This window comes from Hyla sarda (genome assembly GCF_029499605.1).
Source record: "Hyla sarda isolate aHylSar1 chromosome 1 unlocalized genomic scaffold, aHylSar1.hap1 SUPER_1_unloc_11, whole genome shotgun sequence".
Classification (NCBI taxonomy): domain Eukaryota; kingdom Metazoa; phylum Chordata; class Amphibia; order Anura; family Hylidae; genus Hyla; species Hyla sarda.
Genome location: NW_026607572.1, coordinates 241134 through 258726, shown reverse-complemented (window position 1 = coordinate 258726; position 17593 = coordinate 241134). Strand labels below are relative to the sequence as shown.

The following is a 17593-nucleotide window of genomic DNA, read 5'->3' as shown; positions in this document are numbered from 1 at the left end:
TAGTAATTTTGTTATGATTCAGAAGAGACCACGTGTCCCGTATAGACGCTCACCCTGAAGACATTAGACGGCGGTTTTGTGTTTCCGGATTTACACACTTATTATAAAGCTTTTCCTTCGTCTGGATTATTAGAGCTCGTTCGCTCTTCTTTTTCTCATCCTCCCCTTTATATTCCTCCTCATGTGGATATGGAATTCTCCTCAGTCCCTCCTTCTATAGGGCCCATTTTGTGGCCCCCGCACTCCTCCTTGGCCTCTCTAGTTCTTTCCTCTTTTATATATAACTTTGTCGGTATTACGAGACTGCTCTACGACTGATTCTGATTTCCCTTCTCCCCTAACCCCACTTTCTTTACTCCCTATGGTTATTACTAAACACATTTTCCCTCTTCCCCTTTGTGGGAACATTTACATTCTTTTACGTTACGAGATTTATATTCTTCTACTAAGACTTTGGCCATAGAGGAATCTCAGGCTTTCTGGGGTTTTATAAGTAAATTTATCTTTACTCTCCAATGTTTTAAGCGTTATACTAACATACGTCCCTGAAATTGGTTAGAGAGATTGTATTTATTTCCTAAATAATAATAATATCTAAGCTTTATTCTTATCTGATTTCTTCTGCTCCTAATGGTAACCAAAATGCATCTTATATGAGAAGAGGAGCTGAATATCCAACTCTGAAGAACAGTGCGGATTTATCTCTAGCGCTCACGTGGCTTCTCCCCCTGTATTCGTATACAGGAGAGTTTATATAAGTTAAGTCCCGCGCCCAGCCGCCTGCACCAGCCGCCAGCGCAGTGTACACTTGTCCCCGGCTGTCGGCGGGGCTGGGATTCGCATTGCGGGACGCGCCCGCATGCGAGTCCCAGCCCGTCACTTACTCTGTACAACTGCCGCCTCCTCTGCTGTGTTTCAGCTCTGACACATGCATCCCCGTCTCCTAGGGCACGCGTGCGCTGGAGCTCTGAAATTTAAAAGGCCAGTAGGCTCATAATTACTGTTTGCACCTGACACTATCTTATAAAGTCCCTGCACCTCCCACACTTCCCTGCCGGATCTTCAGTGCCCCTGGCCTGAGATTAAGCGTTCCCTTTAGCCTGTTTGCCTTGCCCGTGCATCCAGACCTTCCACTACATTATTTGACTCCGCAACTTTGCCACCTGCCTTGACCTTCTGCTATGTTGACTACGCTACTGCCTTATCCTCCTGTACCTCGCCTTGCCCAGCTACCTGTGTGGTCAAGCCGTGTCATGGGTAGCGACCAGCAAGCCCATCCTGCCTTGCGACGGGCTCTGGTGAAGACCAGGAGCACCTTAGACTCCACTTCCGATACGGTCAGAGTCATCAGCCACAAAGGTTAGAGGATCCACATCCAGCTCCGTTACATAAGTTATATTGTCGGGGGTTTGGTACTCCTCCTCTCCTTTTGCCACATGGTATTCCAGAATCTTCTCAATGTTGGAGGTGTGGGAGTAAGTTGTGGACTCTTTTACATATACAGGGGTCTTGCTTGAAAATGTTATCTTTCTGGTGGGAAGATATTTCTATTACTGTATATACTCGAGTATAAGCACATTTTTTCATGGTGACAATTCCCCCCCTTGGCTTAAACTTGAGTGGAAAAAAAAAAATTAGTACTGACATCAGTCCAGGCATACAGATGGTGGTGGTCTGGGTCGTCCATCTTCACTGGGAGGCCCCCCTTCTTCGGTCCAGCCTCGGACTCATCCATGATAGGGACTGTCTTCACAGGTACCGTCCACATACCAGTGGGAAAAGTGAGCTGATCTGGTCCATCTATCCGGCCCCTGACTAGTGATGCTGGGGTAGGGTCGCCGCCATGCAGGGATTCCCCTGACGTCACGGACCTGTCCCTTTCCAGGCAACAAGAAAAGACCTGCCGCCACCGAGAGCTACAACTGGGGAGGTGATTAGACGATAAGAGAGGGATGGATGATGACAGGAAGGGGGATGGGTGTTTGTTGCAGTGGGTGATGATAGGCTTATACTTGAATTAATAGTTTTTTCCCCTGGTTTTTGTGGTAAAATTAGGGGCTTTGGCTTATACTCCTGTATATATACGGTATTTTCTTGGTTACAACAAAAAGAGATTAATTTTACTCTGAAAATGGTTCAACTTGCGGTTACTTCTTGAGATTTCTGTTCTATCTCAACTTGCTGAATCACACACCTACTATTGGTGACTAGACGGCTTATTCCGATATACTAGAGATCTTCTACCCCCTCCAACCATCGGCGCAAAAAAAGTTCCCAGTTCAAAATTTGAGAAACCTGTTTCATGGCAAAATTTCTTGAGCAATTCCTTGAGAACCTTTTCATTAACTAATTGATTATTACGTTTTATGCTAGACGTCAGGTTTATCTGTTTCTTTTCCTATCTATTTCTATCTTTCCTTCTTTTTTTTTCTAAAGAGTTTATTATTTAGAGTCTGTAATTTCTGTATTATTGCAGCAATATGAATATTATTGTGGTGTAACAATGATTTGTTACTATCACGCAATGCAAATTATTTAGGAAAATATGGGTTAATCTTAAAATAATTTGTCATATAAAAAATAATCTTAGGTTTACACCGGTGTGGTTTAACCCTAGGTTGAAGGAATTTAATGAATTTCAAGATAGTGGTTCTCGGATTAAGGTCGGGGTAAGATTAATTGAACACATTTTTGTGAAAGGGAAAACGTGCACTTTTGTACAATTAAAAGTAAGATGGAATCCTATAGATTCAGATATTATCAAATATATCACGTGTATAAATGCACTGTAGATAAAACACTATTTCAGGTTGATTCACATAATATTATTGAATTTTTGGGGAATGGGTTCTATAATAAAAAAGATATGACCCAAATATACAAAAAATTATTGGTGGAAATAAACAAAGAGAATTTACATAGAGTAGAAGGGAGGTGGATGAAACAATTTCACTGTAAAAATGAAGATTTTTAGTGTTTTTAGGGAAGAACAAGTTGTATTCGGATGAAGTGCGGAGAAGAATTAACCAGGTGGCTCTATGGTTGGTTCCCAGCTCTCTGAGGGGCTGAAGCCAGCTGTGCGCTCTCCGTTAGAGGAAAGGACTTGTTAGACGTCATTTGTTCATTTAACACTCATGGCGTCTGGAACAACATAGCTGAATAACACATATTCTCTCACATTTCCAGCCATAGGCCATGCTCCTCCCAGTTCCCCATTAAAGGGGTACTCTGGTGCTCCAGCGTTCTAAATATTTTGTTCGTGATCGTGACATTACAGCAACGCCCCTCATAATGTCACGCCACGCCACTTCCATTCATGTCTATGGGAGGGGGCGTGGTGTGAAATCATGACCACTGCTGCAGGAACACGGTGTTTGTTTAGATCGGGAGATCGCAGAGGGCCCCAGCAGTGGGACCCCCGTGATCAGACATCTTATCCCTTTTCCTTTGGATAGGGGATAAGATGTCTATCAGCGTAGTTAGTGAAGACAATGTCCTTCTTTTAGTGCATACAGGAATACTTAGGGGTTATTAGTATTATAAGTGATATCCAGCATGGGTTTACTAAGGATAGAAGTTGTCAAACCAATCTAATTTGCTTTTATGAAGAGGTGAGTAGAAGCCTTGACAGAGGAATGGCTGTGGATAAAGGGGGAAATTTATCAAAGCATTTAGTAGTTTCTTTTTGCTTAAAATTGTCGCAAAAAAGTCGCACTTGCGACTACTCTCTTTTTTCTGCGACTTTTTGATTGTGATGTGTCCTAAGCAATAACATGAAAAAAACTACTAAATTTACTCCAGCCCAGACCTGGAGCAGAAAAAGCCACTACCAAAGCAAAAAAAGAAAAATTGCTTACATGAAAGAAATTTATCAACAGGCTGAAAGCAGTTGATAAATAAGTTGCACATAAGCAAAAAAATTGTAAGAAAAAACAAACTAAAAAAAGGAATACATAAGCAAACATTGATAAATGTCCCCCATAGTGTTTTTGGATTTTGCTAATCGTCTCATAGACGTCTGACAGGTAAGTTAAGGTCTTTGGGTTGGAAACTTTAGTTTGTAACTGGATTGAACACTGGCTCATGGATCGTACCCAGAGAGTGGTGGTCAATGATTCGTACTCTGATTGGTCCCCGGTAATTAGTGGTGTACCCCAAGGTTCAGTACTGGGCCCGCTGCTGTTTAATTTATTTATCAATGATATAGAGGATGGTATTAACAGCTCTGTTTCTATCTTTGCAGATGACACCAAGCTTTGTAGCACGGTACAGTCTATAGAGGAGGTGTATATAGTGGGGGGGGGCTGTGTATATAGAGGGGGGCTGTGTATATAGAGGGGGGGCTGTGTATATAGAGGATGGTAATAACAGCTCTGTTTCTATCTTTGCAGATGACACCGAGCTTTGTAGCACGGTACAGTCTATAGAGGATGTGTATATAGAGGGGGGGCTGTGTATATAGAGGGGGGCTGTGTATATAGAGGGGGGCTGTGTATATAGAGGGGGGGGGTACAGTCTATAGAGGATGTGTATAAGTTACAAGATGACTTGGATAGACTAAGTGTCTGGGCATCCACTTGGCAAATGAGGTTCAATATGGATAAATGTAAAGTTATGCATCTGGGTACTAATAACCTGCATGCATCATATGTCTTAGGGGGGCTGTGTATATAGAGGGGGGCTGTGTATATAGAGGGGGGCTGTGTATACTAATAACCTGCATGCGTCGTATGTCTTAGGGGGGATTAAACTGGCAGAGTCACTGGTAGAGAAGGATCTGGATGTACTTGTAGATCACAGACTACAGAATAGCACAATGTCAGGCTGCTGCTTCCAAAGCCGGCAGGATATTGTCATGTATCAAAAGAGGCATGGACTCAAGGGACAGGGACATAATACTCCCCCTTTATAAAGCATTGGTACGGCCTCACCTGGAATATGCTGTTCAGTTTTAGTCACCGGTCCATAAAAGGGACACTGCGGAGTTGGAAAGGGTACAGAGACATGCGACTAAACTAATATGGGGCATGGAACGTCTCAGCTATGAGGAACGGCTAAAAGACTTACATTTGTTTAGTCTTGAGAAGAGACATTTAAGGGGGGATATGATCAATGTATGTGAGTATATAAATGGCCCATACAAAAAATATGGAGAAAAACTGTTCCAGGTTAAACCCCCCCAAAGGACGAGGGGGCACTCCCTCCGTCTGGAGAAGAAAAGGTTTAGTCTAAAGGGGCGACACGCCTTCTTTACCATGAGGACTGTGAATTTATGGAACAGTCTACCTCAGGAACTGGTCACAGCAGGAACAATTAACAGCTTTAAAACAGGATTAGATACATTCCTGGAACAAAATAACATTAATGCTAATGAAGAAATATAAAATCCCATCCCTTCCCCAATATCGCGCCACACCCCTACCCCTTAATTCCCTGGTTGAACTTGATGGACATATGTCTTTTTTCGACCGTACTAACTATGTAACTATGTAACTATGTCTGAGGAAAATTATGACATAGTGGGTATAACAGGGACTTGGTTGGACGATCGCTGTGACTGGGCGGTAACATACAGGGTTATAGTCTATTCAGGAAGGATCGGACAAAATGGAAAGGGGGAGGAGTCTGTCTTTATGTAAAGTCCAGTCTGAAGGCCGCACTGCGGGAGGATATACGGGAGGGAAACGATAATGTGGAGTCATTATGGATAGAAATATATGGAGATAAAAATAATAAATTCTGATAGGGGTTTGTTATAAACCACAAACATAATGGAAGAAGCAGAAGATCAATTACCGAGGCAAATAAACATGGCAGCAAATCAGAATGAGGTGATAATAATGGGGGACTTTAAAGGGGTACTCCGGTGAAATCTTTTTTTCTTTTAAATCAACTGGCTCCGGAAAGTTAAACATATTTTTAAATTACTTCTATTAAAAAATCTTAAAGGGGTACTCCGGTGAAAACCTTTTTTCTTTTAAATCAACTGGTGCACGAAAGTTAAACATATTTGTAAATTACTTCTATTAAAAAATCTTAATCCTTCCAGTACTTATTAGCTGCTGAATGCTACAGAGGAAATTCCTTTCTTTTTGGAACACTGATGACATCACGAGCACAGTGCTCTCTGCTGACATCTCTGTCCATTTTAGCAACTGTGCATAGCAGATGTATGCTAAGGGCAGCATGGTGGTTCAGTGGTTAGCACTGCTGCCTTGCAGTGCAGGGGACTTGGGTTCAAATCCCACTAAGGACAACAATAAATAAAGACTTATTATTATTATTATAACGTCAGCAGAGAGAACTGTGCTCGTGATGTCATCAGAGAGCATTCCAAAAAGAAAAGAATTTCCTCAGTAGTATTCAGCAGCTAATAAGTACTGCAAAGGATTAAAGGGGTATTCCAGGCCAAAACTTTCTTTTATATATCAACTGGCTCCGGAAAGTGAAACAGATTTGTAAATTACTTCGATTAAAAAATCTTAATCCTTCCAATAGTTATTAGCTTCTGAAGTTGAGTTGCTGTTTTCTGTCTAACTGCTGTCTGATGACTCACGTCCCGGGAGCTGTGCAGTTCCTATGGGGATATTCTCCCATCATGCACAGCTCCCGGGACGTGACATCATCATTGAGCAGTTAGACAGAAAACTTCAGAAGCTAATAACTATTGGAAGGATTAAGATTTTTTAATAGAAGTAATTTACAAATCTGTTTAACTTTCCAGTTGATATATATATAAAAATTTTTTGCCTGGAATACCCCTTTAACCCCTTAACGCAGAATGACGGGTATACCCGTCAGCTGCTGAAGTGCATTCGTGCAGAGTATACCCGTCATTCACATAATTGCAGTTGCTGCTGCATCCCGGGGGCTGAACTTTTCACCTCCGGTTGTCTCCGGCAGGTGAGAAGTTCAGCTTAACCCCCGTCGGGCTGGTGCCGCATTTATACGGCGGATAACGTGATACCATTGCGCATTCCGCGTTCTTTGTGCGCGCTCCCGCGGCGCTGATCGGGTTAATTAGCTAAAGTCCCGGGTGTCCGGCAGGAGACCACTCCCGCCCGACACCCCATTTGATTAACCCAATCAGCGATCGGGTGTGTAGGGGGCGGTGGGAGGTGGTCGGCAGGGGGTGGGCGTTTGATGACCGGCGATCCGTGTGTCCGGCAGCGGCGATCCGGAGGTCTGGCAGCGGCGATGGCGGGGGTAAGTGCCCCCGCCATCGCCACGCACCCGCCATCGCCGCTGCCAGACCTCTGCCCACATGTGTTAGTCCGGGGAAAGCGGGGCACAGAGGGAATAAATCCTTCTTACCCGGTGGCGGATCCTGCAGGCTGCGGCGGGATCTGACTGGCCAGTGAGTGATGCTCCAGATGCTGCAAAACTACAACTCCTGGCATGCCCAGACAGGCATTAGCTGTCTGGGCAGGCTGGGAGTTGTAGTTTAGCAACATCTGGAGGACCACTGTTTGGTGACAACTGTGTAGTGGTCGCCAAACTGTGATCCTTCAGATGTTGCAAAACTACAACTCCCAGCATGCTCAGACAGCCAATGCCTGTCTGGGCATGCCCAGAGTTGTAGATTTGCAAGATCTGGAGGATCACAGTTTGGAGACCACTACCCAGTGGTCTCCAAACAGTGGTTCTCCAGATATTGCAAAACTACAACTCCCAGCATGCCCGGCTGCAAACGGCTGTCTGGGCATGCTAGGAATTGTAGTTGTTTGCCTCCAGCTGTTGCAAAACTACATCTCCCAGCATGCCCAGACAGCCAATTGCTGTCTGGGCATGCTGGGATTTGTAGTTTTGCAACATCTGGAGGGCCACAGTTTGGAGATCAGTGTGCAGGAGTCAAAACTGTAGCCCTCCAGATGTTGCAAAACTGCAAATCTCTGCATGCCCAAACAGCTGTTTCGGCATGCTGGGAGTTGTAGTTGCGTACCTCCACCTGTTGCATAACTACATCTCCCAGCATGCCCTTCGGCAATCAGAACATGCTGGGAGTTGTAGTTTTGCAACAGTTGGCACCCTGGTTGGAAAATACTGAATTAGGTAACAGAACCTAACTGAAGGTTTTCCAACCAGTGTGCCTCCAGCTGTTGCAAAAGTAGTTTTGAAACAGCTGGAGGTTTGCGCCCCCCCCCCCCATGTGATTGTACAGGGTACATTCACACGGGCAGGTTTACAGTAAGTTTCCTGCTTCAAGTTTGAGCTGTGGCAAATTTTCTGCCGCGGCGCAAACTCCTAGCGGGAAACACCCTGTAAACCTGTCAGTGTGAATGTACCCTAAAAACACAACACAACACTACACTAACACATAATAAAGGGTAAAACACAACATATACACCCCCTTACACTGTCCCCCCCAATAAAAATAAAAAACATCGTACGGCAGTGTTTCCAAAACAGAGCCTCCAGCTGTTGCAAAACAACAACGCCCAGCATTTCCAGACAGTCACTGACTGTTCAGGCATGCTGGGAGTTTAGCAACAGCTGGAGGCAACCTGTTTGGGAATCACTGGCATAGAATACCCCTATGTCCACCCCTGTGCAATCCCTAATTTAGTCCTCAAAAGCGCATGGCGCTCTCTCACTTCGGAGCCCTGTAGCCCCCAACTTTATGAAAAGGAAAAGTTGGGGGCTACACCAGCTTGTTAGTGTAAAAAAAAAAAAAAAATTTTACACTAACATTAAAAGGAAAAAAAAGACCCCCAAAATTTGTAACACAATTTCTCCTGAGTACGGAAATACCCCATATGTGGGCGTAAAATGCTCTGCGGGCGCACAACAAGGCTCAGGAGTGAGAGCGCACTATGAAAATTTGAGGCCTAAATTGGTGATTTGCACAGGGGTGGCTGATTTTACAGCAGTTCTGACATAAATGCAATAAAATAAATACCCACACGTGACCCCATTTTGCAAACTACACCCCTCACGGAACGTAACAAGGGGTATAGTGAGCTTTAACACCCCACAGTTGTTTGAAGAATTTACGTTAAAGTTTGATGGGAAAATGAAGAAAAAACTTTGCTGGTGTTACCCTAAATTTTTCATTTTCACAAGGGAAAATAGAAAAAAAAAAGCCCCCCAAAATTTGTAACCCCATTTCTTCTGAGTAAGAACATACCCCATATGTGGATGGAAAGTGTTCTGCGGGCGAACTACAATGCTCAGAAGAATAGCAGCGCCATTGGGATTTTGGAGAGAAAACTTGTCCGGAATTCAAGGCCACGTGTGTTTACAAAACCCCCCCCCCCCCATAGTGCCAGAACAATGGACCCCTCCACATGTGACCCCATTTTGGAAACTACACCCCTCACGGAATGTAATAAGGGGTACAGTGAGCATTTACGACCCACAGGTGTCTGACAGATTTTTGGAACACTGTTCTGGCACCACGGGGGGCTGTGTAAATGCACAAGGCCCCCGACTAATATTCCAACCAAATTCTCTCTCCATAAGCTCAATGGCGCTTCTCTTCTCTTCTGTGCATTGTAATGCGCCAGCAGAGCACTTTTAGTGCACACATGGGGTATTTCCATACTCAGAAGAAATGGGGTTAATAATTTGGGGGGCATTTCTCCTATTACCCCTTGTAGAAATGTAAAATTTGGGGAAAAAACTGCATTTTAGTTAGAAAAATAAATAAATTCGTGTACACGTCAAACTTTAACGAAAAGTCGTCAAACACCTGTGGGGTGTTAAGGCTCACTGGACCCCTTGTTATGTTCCCTGAGGGGTGTAGTTTCCAAAATAGTATGCCATGTGTGGGTTTTCTTGCTGTTCTGGCACCATAGGGGCTTCCTAAATGTGACATGCCCCACCCAAAAACCATTTCAGAAGAATTCACTCTCCAAAATACTATTGTCGCTCCTTCCCTTCTGAGCCCTCTAGTGCACCCACAGAACACTTCACGTATACATATGAGGTATTTCCTTACTCGAGAGAAATTGGGTTACAAATTTTAGGAAGATTTTTCTCCTTTTACCCCTTGTAAAAATTTAAAAACTGGGTCTACAAGAACATGCGAGTGGAAAAAATGAAGATTTTGAAATTTCACCTTTACTTTGCTGCTATTCCTGTGAAACACCTAAAGGGTTAAAACACACACTGAATGTCATTTTGAATACTTTGAGGGGTGCAGTTTTTATAATTGGGTCATTTGTGGGATATTTCTAATATGAAGACCCCTCAAATCCACTTCAAAACTGAACTGGTCCCTAAAAAATTCTGATTTTGAAAATGTGAAAAATTTGAAAATTGCTGCTGAACTTTGAAGCCTCTGATGTCTTCCAAAAGTAAAAACATGTCAACTTAATGATGCAAACACAAAGTAGACATATTGTATATGTGAATCAATATATAATTTATTTGCGATTTCCATTTTCCTTATAAGCAGAGAGTTTCAAAGTAAAAAAAAATGCAACATTTTCAAATTTTTCATGAAATTTTCTAATTTTTCACCAAGAAATGATGCAAGTATCGACACAATTTTACCACTAACATAAAGTAGAATATGTCACGAAAAAACAATCTCGTAATCAGAATGATAACTAAAAGCGTCCCAGAGTTATTAATGCTTAAAGTGACAGTGGTCAGGTTTGCAAAAAAGGCTTGCATCCTTAAGGTGAAAATGAGCTGTGTCTTTAAGGGGTTAAAGGGGTACTCCAGTGAAAACCTTTTTTCTTTTAAATGAACTGGCTCCGGAAAGTTAAACATATTTGTAAATTACTTCTATTAAAAAATCTTAATCGTTCCTGTACTTATTAGCTGCTGAATACTACAGAGGAAATTCTTTTCTTTTTGGAATGCTCTCTGATGACATCACGAGCACTGCTGACCTTATTATAATAATAAGTCTTTATTTATTTATTGTTGTCCTTAGTGGGATTTGAACCCAAGGCCCCAGCACTGCAAGGCAACAGTGCTAACCACTAAGCCACCATGCTGCCCTTAGCATACATCTGCTATGCACTGTTGCTAAAATGGACAGAGATGTCAGCAGAGAGCACTGTGGTTGTGATGTCATCAGTGTTCCAAAAAGAAAGGAATTTCCTCTGTAGCATTCAGCAGCTAATAAGTACTGGAAGGATTAAGATTTTTTAATAGAAGTCATTTACAAATATGTTTAACTTTCTGGCACCAGTTGATTTAAAAGAAAAAAAGGTTTTCACCGGAGTACCCCTTTAACAATATAAATTGGGATAATGTCCTCAAAAACAACAATACTGACACTAAATGGGAGACTTTTAAAAATATCTTAAACTCTCACTGTAAGATGTATCTACCTTATGGGAATAAAAGGGTCACAAATAAAAGAAAACCAATATGGATGAATAAAAATGTTAAGGGGGCAATAAATGACAAAAATAAAGCATTTAAACTACTAAAACAGGACGGCACTCATTGCCGGATCTTTGTTTGCCATTGTGCCTTAAAGAAAGTGTTCTTTCTTTGCCATACCATACCATACTTTGCTCCAGTGCCGCCTACCTATTGATCTCTTGCCACATTCATGACCACTCACCTGTGCTGCCAGCCCTGACCTTCTGCTATCCTGACCACGAGTTGCCGTATGCCTCCTGTACCACATTACATCTCAGCAACCTATATGGACGAGTCGTGCCAGGGGTATCTCTGCACCTAAGGCTCCGCTCCCTGGCACAGCCCACGTCATCTTCCACACAGGCCCTGCAGATCCACTACTGCCGTGAGTGTTTGACTATCCTTAGTAAACCCATGCTGGCTATCACGTATAATACTATTATCCCCTAAGTATTCCTGTATGCACTAAGAGAAGGACATTGTCTTCACTAACTTAGGGAATAGTGGTTTTCCTGCTCACCGATTCGGTTTGTTAGAAGTTATACTGTGGGAATTTACCTAAAGTGAGAACATTAAAGAGACACTCCGCAGCTAGACATCTTATCCCCTATACAAAGGATAGGGGATAAGATGTCTGATCACGAGTCCAGCTTCTGGGGCCCTCTGCAATCTCCCGCAGCATCGGGTGTTCTAAACAAACTCCTGGTTTCTGCAGCAGTGGTCATGAGGTCATGCCACGCCCCCTCCATTCATATCTATGGGAGGGGCATGTCGGCTGACACGCCCCCTCCCATAGACATGAATGGAAGTGGCGTGGCAGGACATCACGAGGGGAGTTGCTGTAACGTCACGATCACAAACAAAATGTTCAGAACGCTGGAGCACTAGAATACCCCTTTAATGGGGAACTGGGAGGAGCATGACCTATGGATGGAAATGTGAGAGAATATGTCTTATCCAGTTATGTTGTTCCAGATGCCATGATCTTTAACCCCTTCCCGCTATTGGACGTATGCATACGTCCAAGCGATCTCCTGCTCGGCCGCGGGCAGTGCAGGAGATCGCGGGTGGGACTCAGCTGTCAATCACAGCCGGAGTCCCACCGCAGCTGCCGGGGCCGCGATCGCGCCGGTCCCGGCAGCATTAACCCCATAGATGCCGTGATCAGTTCTGATCACGGCATCTACGGTGTTTGCAGGGGGAGCGCTCTCCCCCTGCCCATCAATCGCGGCGCCGCGATAAAATAAGGGGGATCGGGGGTGTCCAAGACACCCTCGATCCCCCTTGAAGAGATAGGAGTGAGGTGGCAGGGTTGCCACCCCTCCTATCCCTGCTATTGATCGGCGGAGCGGCCGACCAATAGCAGACTGGGGGCGGGGGGGTTAAAGTTCGGTTCCCCCCGCTATGCCCACCCATCGGTGTCCGGGCACAGCGGGGGGAAACGTGTAATAGCGGCGGCAGCGGCGGTCACTTACCCGGCGGCGGCGGCTGTGATTACGGCGGCGGTGGAGGTAAGTATGACGCCGCGTGTGCAGAGTCTGTTGCCTAGCAACATCTGCAGGGCGACAGTTTAGAGAGTGGTCTCTAAACTGTCGCCCTCCAGATGTTGCAAAACTACAACTCCCACCATGCCTTGACAGCTGTTTGCTGTGTTGGCATGCTGGGGAGTTGTAGTTTTGCAAGATTTAGAGGGGTTCAGGCTGGAGATCACTGACAGTGGTCTCCAAACTGTAGCCCTCCAGATATTACAAAACTACAACTCCCAGCATGCCCAGACAGCAGTTTGCTGTCTTAGCATGCTGAGATTTGTAGTTTTGCAACATCTGGAGGGCCACAGTTTAGAGACCACTGTCAGTGATCTCCAGCCTGAACCCCTCTAAATCTTGCAAAACTACAACTCCCAGCATTCAGGAACAGCAAATGGCTGTCTCGGCATGCTGGGAGTTGTACTTGCGTGCCTCCAGCTGTTGCATAACTACATCTCCCAGCATTCCCTTTGGCAATCAGTACATGCTGAGAGTTGTAGTTCTGCAACAGCTGGATGCACACTGGTTGGGAAATACCGAGTTAGGTAATAGGTTCTATTACCTAACTCAGTATTTTCCAACCAGTGTGCCTCCAGCTGTTGCAAAACTACAACTCCCAGCATGCACGTTCTGTCAGTGCATGCTGGGAGTTGTAGTTCCCCCCCCCCCTCCCATGTGAATGTACAGGTTACATTCACACTGGCGACGGATTACAGTGAGTTCCAGCCGCAGCCGCAGCTCAAACTCCTAGCGGGAGACTCAGTGTAATCCGCCGTCAGTGTGAATGTAACCTAAAAACACTACACTAACATAAAATAAAGAGGAAAACACTACATATACACACGTACACTGCCCCCCCCACCACCACCACCCCTTCCCCCCCAATAAAAATGAAAAACGTATCCTACAGCAGTGTTTCCAAAACGGAGCCTCCAGCTGTTGCAAAACAAAAACTCCCAGCATTTCCGGACAGCCATTGACTGTCCAAGCATGCTGGGAGTTTAGCAACAGCTGGAGGCACCCTGTTTGAGAATCACTGGTGTAGAATACCCCTATGTCCACCCCTATGCAAATCCCTAATTTAGGCCTCAAATGCGCATGGCGCTCTCACTTTGGAGCCCTGTCGTATTTCAAGGCAACAGTTTAGGGCCACATATGGGGTATTTCCGTACTCGGGAGAAATTGCCTAACAAATTTTGGGGGGCTTCTTCTCCTTTTACCCCTTATGAAAAGGTAAAGTTGGGGTCTACACCAGCATGTTAGTGTAAAAAAAAAACATTTTTGTACACTAACATACTGGTGTTGCCCCATACTTTAAAATTTCACAAGCGGTAAAAGAAAAAAAGCCTCCAAAATTTGTAACGCAATTTCTCCTGAGGACGGAGATACCCCATATGTGGGCGCAAAGTGTTCTGGGGGCGCACAACAAGGCTCAGAAGGGAGAATGAACCATGTAAATTTGAGGTCTAAATTGGTCATTTGCACAGGGGTGGCTGATTTTACAGCGGTTCTGACATAAGTGCAAAACAATAAATACCCACATGTGACCCCATTTTGGAAACTACACCCCTCACGGAATGTAACAAGGGGTACGGTGAGCATTTACACCCCACAGGTGTCTGACAGATCTTTGAAACAGGGGTCTGTGAAAATGAAAAATAAAATTTTTAATTTGCACAGCCCACTGTTCCAAAGATCCGTCAAATGCCAGTGGGGTTTAAATTCTCCCTGCACCCCTTATTACCTTCCGTGAGGGGTGTAGTTTTAAAAATGGGGTCACATGTGGGGGGGTCCACTGTTCTGGCACCACGGGGGGGCTTTGGAAATGCACATGGCCAAATTCTCTCTCAAAAACCTCAATGATGCTCCTTCTCTTCTGAGCATTGTAGTTCGCCCCCAGTGCACTTCACGTCCACTTATTGGGTATTTCCATACTCAGAAGAGATGGGGTTACAAATTTTGGGGGGTATTTTCTGCTATTATCCCTTGTAAAAATGTAAAATTTGGGGGAAAACAAGCATTTTAGTGTAAAAAATTTTTTTTTTTTTTACATATGCAAAAGTCGTGAAACACCTGTGGGGTATTAAGGTTCACTTTACCCCTTGTTACGTTCCCCAAGGGGTCTAGTTTCCAAAATAGTATGCCATGTGTTTTTTTTTTATCTGTCCTGGCACCATAGGTGCTTCCTAAATGCGGCATGCCCCCAGAGCAAAATTTGCTTCCAAAAAGCCAAATGTGACTCCTTCTCTTCTGAGACCTGTAGTGCGCCAGCAGAGCACTTTTCATCCACATATTGGGTGTTTTCTGAATCGGGAGAAATTGGGCTTCAAATTTTGGGGGGGTATTTTCTGCTATTACCTTTTTTAAAAATGTTAAATTTTTGCTAAACCAAGCATTTTTGGTAAAAAAAATTTTTTTTTTTTTACATATGCAAAAGTCGTGAAACACCTGTGGGGTATTAAGGTTCACTTTATCCCTTGTTACGTTCCTCAAGGAGTCTAGTTTCCAAAATGGTATGCCATGTCGGTTTTTTTTGCTGTCCTGGCACCATAGGGGCTTCCTAAATGCGACATGCCCCCCGAGCAAAATTTGCTCTCAAAAAGCCAAATATGACTCCTTCTCTTCTGAGCATTGTAGTTCGCCCGTAATGCACTTCAGGTCAACTTATGGGGTACCTCCATACTCAGAAGAGATGGGGTTACAAATTTTGGGGGGTATTTTCTGCTATTAACCCTTGCAAAAATGTGAAATTTGGGGGGAAACACACATTTTAGTGAAATTTATTTTATTTTTTTTACATATGCAAAAGTCATGAAACACCTGTGGGGTATTAAGGCTCACTTAATTCCTTGTTACGTTCCTCAAGGGGTCTAGTTTCCAAAATGGTATGCCATGTTTTTTTTTTTGCTGTTTTGGCACCATAGGGGCTTCCTAAATGCAACATGCCCCCAAAAAACCATTTCAGAAAAACGTACTCTCCAAAATCCCCTTGTCGCTCCTTCGCTTCTGAGCCCTCTACTGCGCCCGCCGAACAATTTACATAGACATATGAGGTATGTGCTTACTCGAGAGAAATTGGGCTACAAATTCAAGTATAAATTTTATCCTTTTACCCCTTGTAAAAATTCAAAAATTGGGTCTACAAGAACATGCAAGTGTAAAAAATGAAGATTTTGAATTTTCTCCTTCACTTTGCTGCTTTTCCTGTGAAACACCTAAAGGGTTAAAACGCTTACTGAATGTCATTTTGAATACTTTGGGGGGTGTAGTTTTTATAATGGGGTCTTTTATGGGGTATTTCTAATATGAAGACCCTTCAAATCCACTTCAAACCTGAACTGGTCCATGAAAAATAGCGAGTTTGAAAATTTTGTGAAAAATTGTAAAATTGCTGCTGAACTTTGAAGCCCTCTGATGTCTTCCAAAAGTAAAAACTCATAAATTTTATGATGAAAATATAAAGTAGACATATTGTATATGTGAATCCCAAAAAGAAATATTTGGAATATCCATTTTCCTTACAAACAGAGAGCTTCAAAGTTAGAAAAATGCAAAATTTTCAATTTTTTCATCAAATTTTGGATTTTTCACCAAGAAAGGATGCAAGTTACCACAAAAATTTACCACTATGTTAAAGTAGAATATGTCACGAAAAAACAATCTCGGAATCAGATTGATAAGTAAAAGCATTCCAGAGTTATTAATGTTTAAAGTGACAGTGGTCAGATGTGCAAAAAAGGGCTCCGTCCTAGAGGTGAAAATGGGCTGTGTCCTTAAGGGGTTAAAGGGTTATCCAGGAAAAAACATTTTTATATATTAACTGGCTCCAGAAAGTTAAACAGATTTGTTAATTACTTCTATTAAAAAATCTTAATCCTTTCAGTACTTATGAGCTGCTGAAGTTAAGTTGTTCTTTTCTGTCTAAGTGCTCTCTGATGACACCTGTCTCGGCAACTGTCCAGAGTAGAAGCAAATCCCCATAGCAAACCTCTTCTACTCTGTGCAGTTCCCGAGACAAGCAGAGATGTCAGCAGAAAAGAACAACTCAACTTCAGCAGCTGATAATTATTGGAACGATTAAGATTTTTTAATAGAAGTAATTTACAAATCTGTTAACTTTCTGGAGCCAGTTGATATAAAAAATTTTTTTTTCCTGGAATACCCCTTTAAATTAACAAATTCCGTCTAACAAGTCCTTTCCTTTAACGGAGAGAGCACAGCTGGCTTCAGCCCCTCAGAGAGCTGGGAACCAACCATAGCGCCACCTGGTTAATTCTTCTCCGCACTTCGGCCGAATGCAACTTGTTCTTCCCTCTATAACCTAAGGAAGGACCCTGTGTAGAGTAGGAGACCCCACTAATCTAACACCTATAGCAGGGGTCCTCAAACTTTTTAAACAGGGGGGCCAGTTTACCGTCCCTCAGACCGTTGGAGGGCCTGACTATAGTTAAAAAAAAAAAACTATGAACAAATTCCTATGCCCACTTATATATTTTATTAGTGGACTACCCCTTTAAGTATGCAGCACAGTTCCCCCCACATTAGGTTGGCAGTATAGTTCCCCCACATTAGGTTGGCAGTATAGTTCCCAGCACATTAGGTGTGCAGTATAGTTCCCCCACATTAGGTTGGCAGTATATTCCCCCACATTAGGTTGGCAGTATAGTTCCCCCCACATTAGGTGTGCAGTATAGTTCCCCCCACATTAGGTTGGCAGTATATTCCCCCACATTAGGTTGGCA

General features: G+C 43.5%; 1 protein-coding gene across 1 annotated transcript in view; it reads right to left on the bottom strand.

The window, feature by feature from the left end:
• Positions 1-17593, bottom strand: part of LOC130297953 (zinc finger protein 84-like) — a 73500-nt gene that overhangs the window by 29689 nt on the left and 26218 nt on the right. The gene's annotated exons all lie outside the window — the stretch shown is intronic.